Source organism: Triturus cristatus, chromosome 1_1, assembly GCF_964204655.1.
Source record: "Triturus cristatus chromosome 1_1, aTriCri1.1, whole genome shotgun sequence".
In the NCBI taxonomy this organism is placed as follows: Eukaryota; Metazoa; Chordata; class Amphibia; order Caudata; family Salamandridae; genus Triturus; species Triturus cristatus.
The window spans coordinates 412,326,169-412,341,441 of record NC_140579.1 but is presented as its reverse complement, the minus strand read 5'-3'; the positions used below and the strand labels follow the sequence as shown (position 1 = coordinate 412,341,441).

Genomic DNA, 15,273 nt, shown 5'->3' with positions numbered 1-15,273 from the left:
TATATCCCAATTATGGTGATGATTCATGATTATATTTGTGATGTAGCGTATCGTGGGTGACGTAAATTCAATCAAAAAACCATGTACTACCTGTCCGCAAAAACATGAATCTTGTGTGCTCTAATAAAAGAAAAGAAAATCGATAATTCTTATGCCATGTCAAAATGATTTTAGGAGTTATGATCTCGATCAAGAGAACAAGAGAAGACGGTCTAGTGAGTAAAACACTAATCTCCCTGCCGGTTCTACTTCCGTCCCGGCTACTGTGTGTTTATTTCTTCTCATGTTTAAGTTCAAAGACTTTCTTGATTCGGCGAATCTGCATTAATAAAGAGCATTATACTCCATATCAATCCTAACGAATTCCACTGTTAAATACTAAGACATAAACTTATTATGTAAAGAGGCAAGTTCTTACCTCTATTGGATATTCTATGTATCGAGGAAAGCGTTTCCTGAGTTTGAACGCCTTTCAATAATCGGTATCCATGTAAATTAAGCATTACGATTCCTGTTTCAAAATGAAAGAAATTGTATGGATTTAATATTGTGCCCAGGCATAACTCTGTCCTATTTGACAACCCCATATGTTAAAAACCCTAATGGTACAGCGGGTGTTCTTACCGAAGCGAGTGCGCTTCCATCCTAGTGCCGTCTTTATGAGCGCCGTTCTCACCCGGAAGTGATTCGCTGAGAACCTTCCGGTCTATAAAAATAAAATCCAATCTCAAGGCTTTTAAAGCTCCACCCATTTTCAAGGACTGCCCCTATTACATGTGTTGTCACACAGAGCTTGTGAGCACTATTTCTTTCTTTAAACTGGAGCACTCAAGAATAACGCTTGTGGTTTACAGAGCTCTATTGTAAACAGGGCTGTAAATCTTCATCTTATCTTGCCACATTTCCTGTGCATTCAAAGACCAAGGTCAGTTTTGGTTGAAGCTGCGTTCTCCTACCTCCTGCTTTTGAAACATATGGCCTGGAGTCACGGTACCTGCCTTCCTATGGCTGCTGCCGCCTTCGTCTCAGACCTCAACAAGCATTTGCAATGCAATAGATCTTGCATTTACGAGAGTTTGAGCTATTGGCATTGTAAATGACAATGCCTTTTATTTATGTTTTGGTAATCTGCAAGTGGTGCGTAAACATGCACTTTTTACTTATAGTCGTAGCTTACGTGAAGCAAGACTGGCAGTAACTGCACCTCTTTTACTTCCAGCCTTGCTTCTCATATGCACGGACAATAAGTACAAAGTGCGTGTTTACATACCGCTTGCAGGTTTTCAAAGAACATAAATGAAAGGCATTGTCATTTACAATGTCAATAGCTCAAACTCTCACAAATGCAAGACCTATTGCATTGCATAAGCTTGTTTAGGATCGACACAGCAGAATAACTAGCTCCACAACACACGCACTACTAACATAGTCAAGGTCTGTAAGTGTGGATGAAGGACAGTAAATCTATACATTCTATCTGATCTTTTTACATAAGAGGCACTAAATAGTCTACTGTCCAGGCTGTGAGCTTTGCCCATTGTGCGCATGCGCTGTGAGAGGCGTGTGCGGCACTAGCAGGCTTCACCTGTCATTTGAGCAGAATGCTGGGCTCCATCTGACGGCAATGGCTGCCTTCTAATGTGGGGGGAAAGCAGCCACCCTCTTTTAATACCCCACAGAAAATCTTTAATATGTATGGCGGTAACGTTTTTTGCAGTCTGGTGGTAAATGTTTTTCCAATTTCTCAGAGCCACAACTAGCTTGGCCCAGTCCAAAAGACTTGACCATTGTAGAACTATTTTATAATTATATTTTTATCATTAGTAGTAGTACTAGTAATAATAATATTAATTTAAATAATAATAATGAAATAATTACTGCAATGATCACCACTGCTTTTGTAAGCGTTTGCAAACATTTACCCACCCCATAACATTAAGATCCCTCTCTCTACAATGCCAAACTAGCAGATCAATGTAAACAAATCCTTTGTTGTGGACAATAAATCAGTTTTTGCAGGCACTTATTGCACACAGTTGCATTCAATATATGACCTCTTACCTGATTGTACGAGTGTAAACAAACTACAATTAAATTGAGATGACCGTACAGATTGATATTTCTTTAAAGCACAATCATATACAAAGTGTACTCACCATAGTTTTCGATCACAGACTGAAAGGTAGGCATAGCCCCCCTCCCGCTGAAGTCATCTCCTTGGTCCACGAGGGCTTCCTTCACTGCGTCATACCCCCAGAGTATCACCACTCGATGGAGGCCCAAGTGCAGGGTGTACACCGGACCGTACTTCTCGCTCAGCTGCAGAGTTCAACAAAAGAGAAGCCTAATGAGGGAAATCAGGGCAAGAAGACATGTTTTTTAGAATCAGCAAAGTGCAGTGCTCCAGGGCGTTTTTGAGATAAGTCAGAATTAGGTGTCAGGAAGTGAAACGTCTAAAGAGATGGAGGTTCTGATGAGCCTCAAACTGTAACATTGGCTGTTTTCTTCCATTTGACAAGCAGAAACCCGTTCTTTAAAGGCCGAGGGGGCCAGCCCCTCCACTTTTTTCCAAACAGGAAGAATGTCTATCAGGCTAAGCAAAGGTCAGCCTGACAGACACTCTTCTTGTTCAGGTCAGGCAGTCAGGTGCTGTACTTACGCTAAATGTGCAGGCTCTCGGCTGCCTGATGTAGGGGAGTAGGATCTGCTTCTCATGGTTACCCCCACTTTTTGCTGATGTTTCACTGTTTTCGACTTTAGTCTGTCTGGGGCCCTGCTATCCAGGACCCCAGCCTAGCTGCTTCCTCTCTAAATTGATTCAATGTACCTTGGGTACACTCCAGATTGGATTCTGGGGTACCCTTATAAGTCCCTAGTATCCTGTATACTATGTACCCAGGGCATAGGTACCCCAGAGGCCTACCAGGGGCTACAGCATGTATTATGCCACCCCTGGGAAGCCTTCCAAAATGACACCACAGGTCTTCTACTGCAGCCTGAGTAAGGTGGTGCATGCACCCCTTACTGAGATATAGGTTCACTATATCTCACCCTATCACTGCACATATAAACCTATCAGTCACCCCTATGGCAGGCCTTATCAATCCTGAAGGCAGGGTGCTTGGTTTTATGTGAAAGGGGGCTCATGCATGAGCAGAGCACCTCTGCAGCCTTCAGAATCTATTCTCCGGGGTTATCTGTCATGCAGCCTGACCATATACTCTTAAGTGCATTATAACCTTGCTGTAAATGCTAACTTTGGGAGGGCTGCATGGAAACATGTCGGGTTTGGTGTCAAACACCTTGGAATCATACCCCCACACCGGTAACTGGTGTGGGAGTATGATCCCATCCTTCTAGAGGGAAAGATATGACAGCACCGGTGTACCTGGTACCAGCTAACAGAGCCTTGGCATCACAAAATGGATGCTGCCAGCCACAGACACAAGTCTGGCCTGGAAAATAGGTTTCCTGTCACAGGGAGGTGTTACCACCTCCCACACAGGCTTTAGTAGATTGGGGCTGGGTGGGTGCACTCCAAGAGTGCTTTGAAGTCTGCACTGGGGGGCACATTTGGTGTCCCTGTACATAGTCCAGTTTAAACCGGTTGCAGGGGCTACCAGCCCCTGCTCTGGCGCAAAACTGGACAAAGGAAATGGGTGTAGCCACCCCTCTTTCCAAACCCTCCCATAGGTGGGTCCCCAGAGTTGGTCCAACCCCTTCCTTGGGTATAAAGAAGGAACCTCTGACTACAGAACTTTAGATATCCCTGGACGAAACTCTGAAACTGAATCCTGTAACTTCGACGATCTACAGGACGCTAGATGACTCAAGAATCTCCCTTGGAGTAAAGGAGATACTCCTCTGCTTGGCAGGCACTAAAGACGCAACAGTCCAGTTTGCATCTCCGAAAGCTCCTGAGGACTCCGAAGAATTTTGCAACACAGGAGGTGGGTTCCCGTGGTCTCTGAGGTTGATCTGCGCGCTCAGCAACTCTGAGGCCTGTATCCCTCATGGAGACTGTGCAACCCGAACCCCTGGACACCGCGACAATTTGTGGAAGCATCAGCTTTTGAGGTGACCTCTGCAGCTGAGCTTTAGGTTACTTGTAGCCCTGACCCCGAGCAGCATTTGCACTGAAGATTGCCCGCCTACACTCCACGAGTGTTCTGTGAGCTGGCCCTTTGTGTTTTCTCTCGAGGTCCCTTCATGATCCCTGGTCTGTTGACTGGTGGGTCCCTGTGAAGGCAACTCTAACTTTAATTGGGCTTCCCTGGTTGCTGCAGACGTGCCCTGACTCTCCATTGCTTGGAGAGTCTCCAGAGCCTTGCTGGTCCGCACCGAAGCATCTTTCCTCTTCCTGGGTGGGTTACTGTTGCCAAGGCTTGTTGTGTCCAATCCGGGCACCGTTGCTTCAGCACTCGACATCCTTCGTGGGACAGCTTGAATCCAGCTCCTGGTTGTTGTCTACGCCTCCTGGTCCTCGTGGCTGAAGAGTCAAGCTTCCCCTTTTCGCACCTGAAGCACCCAACATCGGTGGGCATTCGTCTATCATGCCCCTGGTCACTGGAAAGTTACCCCGACTCTGTCCTCTCTGTTTTTAGGTTCTTAACATCTTCGATCCAGGCTTGAATCTCTTCGGACACTTCTCCTCCTCCCAGCAGCAGCACTTTGCAGCATCTCGTCATTGAAAACGACGACGCGACCCGACACCTTTTGACACCTATGCACCTGGCTTCCCTGGGTTAGGTAACATGAGTACTCCGGTGCTCCCGTGGGTGTTGGCCCTAAAACCATCTAAATCCAAAAGGGTTTGTGCCTAGTCCACCTCTAAGTGTCCTTAAACTTTAAAATTCCAACCTCGACTTTCCCCATAGAAGCTAACGGAGCTCGCGGCTGTGTTCTCACACTGCACACATCCCCCGTGGGTCCCCTGGGTCACTACCTTGGGTGGTTCCTTGGGGTCTCAGCGTTTCTACAGGCTCTAAGCCTTGTGTCTAATCAAGTCGGTGTTCTTATACCACTTTCTTAATATATGGTTTGTTTCGCCCCTAGGGCCTATTGTATATTGTGCTAATTTACTGTGATATTTTAAGTGTAGCATATGTGCTTCGACCTCTAGCCTCATAAAGAGACTAGCAGGGTGTGTTTAGTAATAAATACATATATTTTATATATATACCGGGTGTGATTCTCCTTTCATATGGTCATTCAAGAGATTATAGACTGGTAAAACAAGCTACTTTACATTCCTCCAAGACTTAGCCTGAAGGCTGCTCTCCATAGCTACCACTAGGATAGCTTTCAAATAAGGTTGTCTTTAACCCATCATCAATAAGGGGTTGTTTGGACTGGTGCAAGGTGCCCCCTTTAACTAGTGGACAGCATATACCAGGCCAACTTCTCACACCTGAGATGAACTTTACTGGGCTGATGATCTCACAGTCCAGTGGGCGAGACCTTCTTAGCCCAGAAATGTTCTTGATGGCACTCCCTCAGGACCAGGGGGAGTGTCACTAACAGCCATGTACCTGGGCACTTCTGTTTAAGGCCTGAAGTATGTGTTACATTCTATTATATTTGTTATCATTTGCTATACCTTTAGGTTGCCCAAGACAATTGGAGTTCTGATTATATCTTGAACTACTTATACCTATGCATGATGCCAACTGGTACTTGGGTGTTAACAGTTACCTCCCAGGCGGTTGGTTTTTTCCAACTCATAGGGCCGTTTTATCTCATTTCGTTTTGATTGTTCTCTTATTTTTTAGTATGATATGATTTAATCTCCCTTATGTAGGGGTCTCTTTGAATTTTGGACTTGTAGACCCTGTGACTTTATTCTTGGTGATGTTTGGATGTTCACCAACTCTCTTTTGTGTCGGTGCATGTCTCTGAGGAGTGCACTCCTTATGGACTGTTATATTTGATTGTCTGTTGGGGGGTTTACATGTTTGCGCAGTTGTTGCGTTTGTGGTTTGTTTTCCACTGTGTCATGTGTATTGGACTTTTCGGTAGGGCGTATATACAAATCTCTATAATTATGATTATGTGGCCCCACTTATTGTTAACAGATTGGCCATTATAAGATGGCGCCTGCCCTCAATCTGACTAGATTGTTCGTTGTATATTTGGCACAGCCATACATTAGGCGTGTAGTGGTTCTGACACTCGCCTTCACATCATCTTCAGTTGGCGTTGTATTAAGGCATGTACACATTGCCTTCTCAGCTACTGGTGCTTGGTTTTATCTTAATTTCCTTTGTCTATTATTATTATAAGATGGCGTGGGTTTTTGACATTTCAGTCCGTTCTCGGACTCTATTGTCTCTTTGGGCTACACGCCCTATCGCAGATCACGTGACCGCGACTTAATTCTTTAAGTCCTTTTAAGATGGCGCTTCCCGGAGATTTCTCCTTTATTGAGCAGCGTTATCAAGCGCGTGAAATTGGAATACACTCCGGTCTCCTCTTTATGGTGAGTCCGCATTCTGGTTAGTTTTTTGACCAACAGGGTCTTTTTTAGTTGTGTCTTGGTCCCCCCTTTACTTCTTGGTTTATTTTGCTTTAGATGCCACCGTACCATCCGGGCAATATATTTTGACCCATCGCTCTGTAGACTTAGTTTCTACTACATTTGCATAGGTGAGTATATTTTCGGATTACCTCACACTTGTTACTTTCTCTGAGTACATGGGTTACATGGGTCCCAGTATGGGGAACGTTTTTTTGTTGTCATGGCTCTATTTGGTTTACAATTCACTTTGTCCTGTTTAACAGTAATGTTATTTTCGGGTTATCTGTTAGTGTCCCTCTCATCCCGCATTGAAATCCACTAACAATTATTTTTGGTTGCATTTATACTTTGAAATTAAAATTTCGGCATATATTGTGGTCGGTTTTTTGTCACTCTTGCCCACAGTAAGGTTTGTCTTGAGGTTATATCATGTACATGTCTATAATACCATCTTGCCTCTTAGCCTTGGTTTAAAGCATTTACTTTTTCCTTATTAGATTTTACTGACTCTAGTGTCTCACGTGACCTAGACCTACCTCTATATTCACAATTGCTGTGCTACATTCCTGTATATTGGATTGCTTTGCCTGCTTTTACACTTATAGGTATGTGTATATCCTTATTAGTTGGTATCGTGTACTTCTATTTTGTCTCTCTCTCCACCCTCTCTTCTTCTCTACTTAGGGCCTATAGTGGGGGCTTGTGACTTATTTATATTCTAGCAGTTTGTTTCTACTAATTGGGGCATTTCCTTTTCCATCTTCAATAATTATCTTACTTTTCGTACACAGTATACTTTATTCTTCTTTTCTTCTTTTTTCTTTTCATGTGTATCTTGGCTTGTTGAATACACTAATTCACTTTCTTCTGGAAATGGATGTTTTTTCTACACTTCTCTTGTGCCTACTGTTTGGGATATTGGTCTTTCTTGAAATTAGTGGCACTATATCAGTTTGTTACTTCACCTCTATTGATATTTTTTCACGGGTTATCTTTTCCGTTTTTTCCTTTATCAATTTTTTTCACATGTGTTTTTTGATGACTGGATGCAATGTATATATTTTATGAAGGTTTTATACATTTAGCTTTTCATATTATATTTGTTTGCTTACAGCCTTGAGAAAGTCTTATGTACCAAAAAGTACGGACGAAACACGTGTTGGCTGTGTTCGCTTTGGATTTTGATTCAGCGACCCAATAAAAGAATATTTTCAAGCAAAAAGGCTGTGTTCGCTTTGGACTTTGCGACCTAATATAAGAATAATTTCAACTATATCATGTGGACCTTTCATCTGACACTTTCTGAACTGTGGACTTTCCTAGATCATCTTTGGACATATATACATGTCTGTCTCATTCTGAATAACGCAGGTTTTTCACTATTGGTTATTCAGTTGGACCTTCTATATATTATTTATGGTTGTGCTGAAATAGCTCCATTTTGCCAGAAAAGTTCTTGATGGCACTCCCTCAGGACCAGGGGGAGTGTCACTAACAGCCATGTACCCTATCGCAGATCACGTGACCGCGACTTAATTCTTTAAGTCCTTTTAAGATGGCGCTTCCCGGAGATTTCTCCTTTATTGAGCAGCGTTATCAAGCGCGTGAAATTGGAATACACTCCGGTCTCCTCTTTATGGTGAGTCCGCATTCTGGTTAGTTTTTTGACCAACAGGGTCTTTTTTACTTGTGTCTTGGTCCCCCCCTTTACTTCTTGGTTTATTTTGCTTTAGATGCCACCGTACCATCCGGGCAATATATTTTGACCCATCGCTCTATAGACTTAGTTTCTTCTACATTTGCATAGGTGAGTATATTTTTGGATTACCTCACACTTGTTACTTTCTCTGAGTACATGGGTTACATGGTTCCCAGTATGGGGAACGGTTTTTTGTTGTCATGGCTCTATTTGGTTTACAATTCACTTTGTCCTGTTTAACAGTAATGTTATTTTCGGGTTATCTGTTAGTGTCCCTTTCATCCCGCATTGCAATCCACTAACAATTATTTTTGGTTGCATTTATACTTTGAAATTAAAATTTCGGCATATATTGTGGTCCGATTTTTGTCACTCTTGCCCACAGTAAGGTTTGTCTTGAGGTTATATCATGTACATGTCTATAATACCATCTTGCCTCTTAGCCTTGGTTTAAAGCATTTACTTTTTCCTTATTAGATTTTACTGACTCTAGTGTCTCACGTGACCTAGACCTACCTCTATATTCACAATTGCTGTGCTACATTCCTGTATATTGGATTGCTTTGCCTGCTTTTACACTTATAGGTATGTGTATATCCTTATTAGTTGGTATCGTGTACTTCTATTTTGTCTCTCTCTCCACCCTCTCTTCTTCTCTACTTAGGGCCTATAGTGGGGGCTTGTGACTTATTTATATTCTAGCAGTTTGTTTCTACTAATTGGGGCATTTCCTTTTCCATCTTCAATAATTATCTTACTTTTCGTACACAGTATACTTTATTCTTCTTTTCTTCTTTTTTCTTTTCATGTGTTTCTTGGCCTGTTGAATACACTAATTCACTTTCTTCTGGAAATGGATGTTTTTTCTACACTTCTCTTGTGCCTACTGTTTGGGATATTGGTCTTTCTTGAAATTAGTGGCACTATATCAGTTTGTTACTTCACCTCTATTGATATTTTTACATGGGTTATCTTTTCAGTTTTTTCCTATATCAATTTTTTTCACATGTGTTTTTTGATGACTGGATGCAATGTATATATTTTATGAAGGTTTTATACAGTTAGCTTTTCATATTATATTTGTTTGCTTACAGCCTTGAGAAAGTCTTATGTACCAAAAAGTACGGACGAAACACGTGTTGGCTGTGTTCGCTTTGGATTTTGATTCAGCGACCCAATAAAAGAATATTTTCAAGCAAAAAGGCTGTGTTCGCTTTGGACTTTGCGACCTAATATAAGAATAATTTCAACTATATCACGTGGACCTTTCATCTGACACTTTCTGAACTGTGGACTTCCTTAGATCATCTTTGGACATATATACATGTCTGTCTCATTCTGAATAACGCAGGTTTTTCACTATTGGTTATTCAGTTGGACCTTCTATATATTATTTATAGTTGTGCTGAAATAGCTCTATTTTGCCAGAAAAGTTCTTGATGGCACTCCCTCAGGACCAGGGGGAGTGTCCCTAACAGCCATGTACCTGGGCACTTCTGTTTAAGGCCTGAAGTACCCAGGACCGAGTGCCAATCAGCGAGTGGGCGAGGAAAGCAGTCTCTATGACCCCGCCCTATTCTGTGACCAGTAAGGGACGGCTGCCTCCTCTCATTGGCTGACCCGTAGCAAGGTCAGCCAATGAGAAGAGGCGGCAGTCCCATTCGTCAGGAACCACTGAGGCTTACCTCCCACCTCTCGAGATCACCGTTGCGACATGCCTGTGTGTTTGTATGAATGTATGTGTATTTGTGAGTGAGTGCCTTGAGTGTGGCCCCCTGCCTCCCCCTGCTCAAATTACAAGCTACCAATGACTTTAACCCCTCCCTGAGTCCATCCTATGTAACCTTTAAGTCCAAAAATATTAAAATTATGCCAGCAAAAGAAGCATTTTCATGAACCAAAGAAAAAAGGAGATTTATCCAGAGTATCTGAAACATGAGTTATGTGGTTGCCTAAAATGCCACGGGAAAAAAACTTAAAACTCACTGCCTTCAGGGATTCGACCATGGGACGGGTCTTTAACTGATGCAGGTTTCCTAAAATGGGAAGGGGAACTGGGCCAGGAGGCACGCGTCCTCGACAAAATAACTTTTTCCAGAAAAAGAAACAGAGGAGGCAGCAGATGAAGCTTAGCAGATAGGTAGTCAAGTTGCCACAAAGAATCATTATTAAATCTTTCAATCCGTGACTATTTAAACAAAATATATATATGTATGTTGTATGTATAAAGCGCAAATCTAGCCACAAGGCAGTGGAGCGCTGTATGGGAGAAAGGCAAAGTCAATGAATAACAGCAGGGGTAGCTGGTTATGTAGCGTGAGCCCAGCCAACTAGGCGGATCTCTCTGTCCTTTATTCACAGTGTGCCTTGGCATTTGTTTGTGGGTGCAGTTTATTTTGTGAAGTTTGCAATTGGTCTCCCTTATGCAATATTGTTATGCTAATCCTGTAATAAAAGGCACATTGCAGTATTGAGAACAGTTTTTAGGAGTACAGCCAGATGGATTAGAGGTGTTGCTCGACTTGTGTTTACGCATTCATTGCCAGAGCGCAAACTGCATCCCGAACTCAGGTTGTGGTTGGGCTTAATCCGACCTCAAATTGCTGAATCGGCCGAACATGATAGCAGCAACACATTCACCAACATAACTGAAGATCAAACAAATATAAATCCTGTTAGACCTGGTATCTTTGGCATGGTTTCTCCTGTCTTTTTGCTTCTGACCTCCTGTTTTGATTGTGTGCTCCATTTAGTTTTGGCTGGTTAAGGACTCTGGGTTCTTTACCACTGCTAACCAGTGCTAAAGTACTTGTGCCCCCTGTCTAAATTGTATTGGTGATTGGTTTATCCATGATTGGCTTATTTGATTTACTAGTAATTCCGCAGTAAAGTGGACCAGGTGTCTCCAGGGCTACTACTCAGCCTGCAGCTTTAATTGTGCCACTTACATGAGTAGCCCTTCAAATATGTCTCAGACCTGCCACTGCAATGTCTGTATGAGCAGTTTTAAACTGTCATGTCAACCTGGCAAGTCCAAACTTGCCCTCTTATTACATGTAACAACCCCTAAGGTAGGCCCAAGGTAGCCCCATGGGCAGGGTGCGATGTATTTAAAAGGTAGGACATGTACTGCTTTGTTTTCCAGAGCCTGGTAGTGAAATACTACTAATTTCATTTTTCACTACAGCAAGGCCTGTCTCTCCCATAGGTTAGCATTGGAGCTTCCTTGTAACATCTCACAAGTGTATCTTTCAATTGGGAATAGATAGAGATTTGGAGTTGGGTCTCTGGACACACACTTTTAAAATACATCTTTTGGTAAAGTTGCTTTTGAAATTGCTAGTCTGAAAATGCAAATTTTAGGAAAAGAACACAAGGAGATGGCTGTGACTATTAAAGAATGTTCGATTGATTCAGCATTCCATCTATCATCTGTTCTTTTTGCAGTTGTCGCCCTAAGTGGGAAGGTTATGCCCAGATGTGGGTACTTGTGCTCGCTACACCACCAGATTCAACCTATACTGGCTGAAGTGAGGTGATACCCCGAAACCGGTCCTAGGATGCTTGTTTCTGGTCAAGTGAGGACCTGGTCTGGCAGTTCTGGCTGGACTATTCCAATCGGGTCAAGACTGATTTGCATATGGCTGGGTCTAAACTGGAAAGGCAAGGCGTGCAAAAAAAATGGATTTAACCCAGATCTGTGACTGAAAACACATCTGGATTAGAATGACAGTTGGGCTGTCTGTGCATTCACTCTAGACAGTCATACAAAGGGAGCTGAGGTGTGACTTGTATATCCTGATGGCGCATCACCAGGCTTATTGGCCTTCCTGAGTTAGAGTGGTGAGAGGAGTTGACACTGACACCTGAAAAGGGCTGTGCCTGTCCTCACACAAAGCTGTCTCCACCCCCGTAGTGTGTCTGGAGCTAAAGCAGGGTCTTGTGCACTACAAAGGATTTCCTTTGAAGTTTGCCTACTTCAAAGGCTAAAATGGGCATAAGTACTGGACTTCAAACGCCATATACTCAGAACACTTCTAGGTTGATGACATTCTGCCAGAAATAAGAGATGGATTGCTGTCAGGAGATACTGCCACTCTGCTTGGTGCGTTGCTGTGCTGGCCTGCTGCTGCTACTTCTAAGACTTCACCTGCCTCTTGCTAGCAGCACCTGGACTTCTCTGCTGGGAGTCCTGTTTAACCAAGTGGTGCCAAATCCAGTTCCTGGACCCTTGGAGCCATGTGGTTGGTGTTACAACCTAGGAAAAGCAACCCAACGTTTTCAGCAATGCCACTATCTGCACTGAAGCCGAGGAAACTGCATGAGAAGAGCACAATGCACAGCCCCAACTTGCAACGCATCCTTGGTTTTGTCGACGACAGCAACTTATTGACTCCAACTCCATCATTGATGCCACTGACTGCACCGGAGCCAAGGGCACCGCACGTAAACAGCTCAACGCACCACCCGGACTTGCACCGCAGTTCCAGCCCAGCTAGCGCCAGTGCTTCAACCATGACACCACACAGTCGATAACCGACTTATGTGACCTCCAGACATCATCGACCCCGTACCAGCGTAATGAACCGATGCATCGCTGCCAATGCCGCATCATGACCCCTGTAACAGTAAGGAACTGACTCATCACCTCCCCTGCCTAGCAGTAAGGAACCCACGCCTCACCTCCCGTGTGGCAGTAAGGAACTGATGCCATACCGGCACCAACGACTCCTCACCTGCCCAATGCTGTACAACATCTTTGTTTTTCATCATCTTCCAAGGTACTGTAACTGGGTTTCATGTGACTCTGCAGCTGGCCCACACTCCCTTGTGGTTGGCACTGAACTGTTGTATTAGTACAGGTCACAACGTCGAGATAGCCCCAGTTAGAGCTATTGAATTTCTAAGAGCTATACCTTTAAGTGATATTTGCGAACGTGATATCATGATTTGTGTATGTTGGATTTTTGTTGTTTTGGTCTTGTTTTATTCAAATAAATATTGGCTATTTTTCTAAACTGATGTGGAGTCCTTTTGTGGTGTTTTCACTGTGTTACTGTGTGTACAAATACTTTACACATTGCCTCCGAGATCAGCCTGACCGCTCATGCCAAGCTACCAAGTGGGTGAGCTGGGGTTATCTTAGCTGCGTGACTCCCTTACCCTGACTAGAGTGAGGGTCCCTATTTGGACAGGGTACACACCACTGCCAACCAGAGACACCATTTCTAACATTGGTGATCAGCAGTGAAGATAGGACTTGTATTTGTACATTGAATACAGTGATTGGTGTGCACTAACTCCATATCGCAGACCATTACACCTCAACATAGTGGTTTGATTTTTCTCTTCTTGCAACTCTTGAGTTTGATCCACAATCATGTTTTAGCTGATGAGCCAGCAGTTGAAGCTGCATATTTGTGTTTTGAGTTTGAGAGGTCAGAGGCCTATATGATACCTCAGCCAAACAAAATTCAGCAAGGAGCTCAAATGTCCTATCAGAGGTCAGGCCTTACTAAAAAGGAAGAGCTGCAAAAGATGCTGAAGTCATGGATGTCAGCAAAGAAGGCTGCTGAGCACACAGAGGATGGGAATGCTAATGTGAATATAGAGGAGCAGAGCCTGCATGGGGATTTTGTGAATCAGGATCTGCCTGGGAGGAAGGCACCTTCCAGAGCAAGCAGCAGTGTTTCTCCAAGAGGTCTGTCCCAGAGGAGCTGGTGGGCAGGCGGGAGACTAGGAAGCATCAGATGGAGCTGGAAATGCTCAAGATGGATGGGAGGGAACTAGCCAAACTCATCAGAGAGCCAGAAAAGGATAAGTTGGCCATAGAGGAGCGAAAGATGATGCTAGATCAAGAGCTGAGTTTGAAGGAGTTGGACATGAAGGCCAAGTGCAGCACACATAGTGACAGCAATTCAAAATTGCAGTCTGATTTTAAAGTGCACATACCTAAGAACCTAGGGAAGGAGTATGCCAAGGAGGATGACATACATAGGTGGTTTCAGGGTTATGAGTCCGCTCTCATCATTCACCGGATCCCTCAGAGAGATTGGGGGGGGCAGGTCTGTGAAACTACTTTACAGTGGAGGGGAGGGATAAATTGTTGGCACTAGGGCCTACAAGTGAGCTTATCTACCCTGTCATGAAGGATACTGATCCCAAGAAGCTTGCTCTGGAGGTGGACAGCTGGGTGAGTACCAGGGTCCACAAAAGGTTGTTTATTTATTAATTATTTATTTTAAAGTTTTATAGAGCGCAAACCAGACCCGTGAGGATATCAGAGCGCTTTACAGGATTGACTGGTGGTATACAAAAGACTTAGGAGGGGAGGATACCATTGGGATAAAAACAGGTAGATTCATTATACAAGAAAAACAAGAAGTCTCAAATTCCAGATACATTTGGGATAAAAACAGGTAGGTATATTATACAAGAAGACAAGAAGTATCAACTCCCGGGCGGGATGCCCAGAATTGCCAAGAAGGTATCTTGTATGTGAAAGACTCATCCAGGGCAGGGTCCCCAACAGAAGAAGGAGTGAGGACAAAGATAAAAGCAAGGAGTTCTCTAAAGAGCCCCAAAATAGTTCCCAGGGTAAGGATTCCCAAACCCCTGTTGAGAAAAAGAAATTGGTTTCCACCAGGAAAGCCTGGAGGGAAGGGACCCCCTAAAGTGCTTTGACTGTAGCCAGGTAGGACACTTTATAGGGAGTCGCAAGTGTCTCAAACGGCCACAGGCCCTCACCAGTGGCAGTCTCCGGGGGATGTCCAGTGTAGTGCTTGGGGAGGAGTTGGTCCCAGTTAGTGGCGGGGAGCCAACTGAGGTAACCCTAGTCTTTCTGGGTGAGGGTGAGGTGGTCCAGAGAAACTTTATGCCTTTAAAACACTAAGAACTAAAGGAAGTGGGTGAACACCAGTGGTAGGTTGGTGGAGGCTCTGAGAGACACAAGAACCAGTATTACAACTGTCCACTGTCATCTGGTGTCCAAAGAGCAGGTAGCCAAGAATGTCGTCCTCCAAATTGTTGCTGTAGACAACAGTGAATACCAATGTTT

General features: G+C 43.7%; 1 pseudogene; it reads right to left on the bottom strand.

Annotated features, from left to right (window-relative positions):
• The window catches only part of LOC146870331 (cytochrome P450 2G1-like), a 920,765-nt pseudogene extending 910,383 nt beyond the window's left edge, over nucleotides 1-10,382 (bottom strand).
• Nucleotides 10,383-15,273: the final 4,891 nt, after the last annotated feature.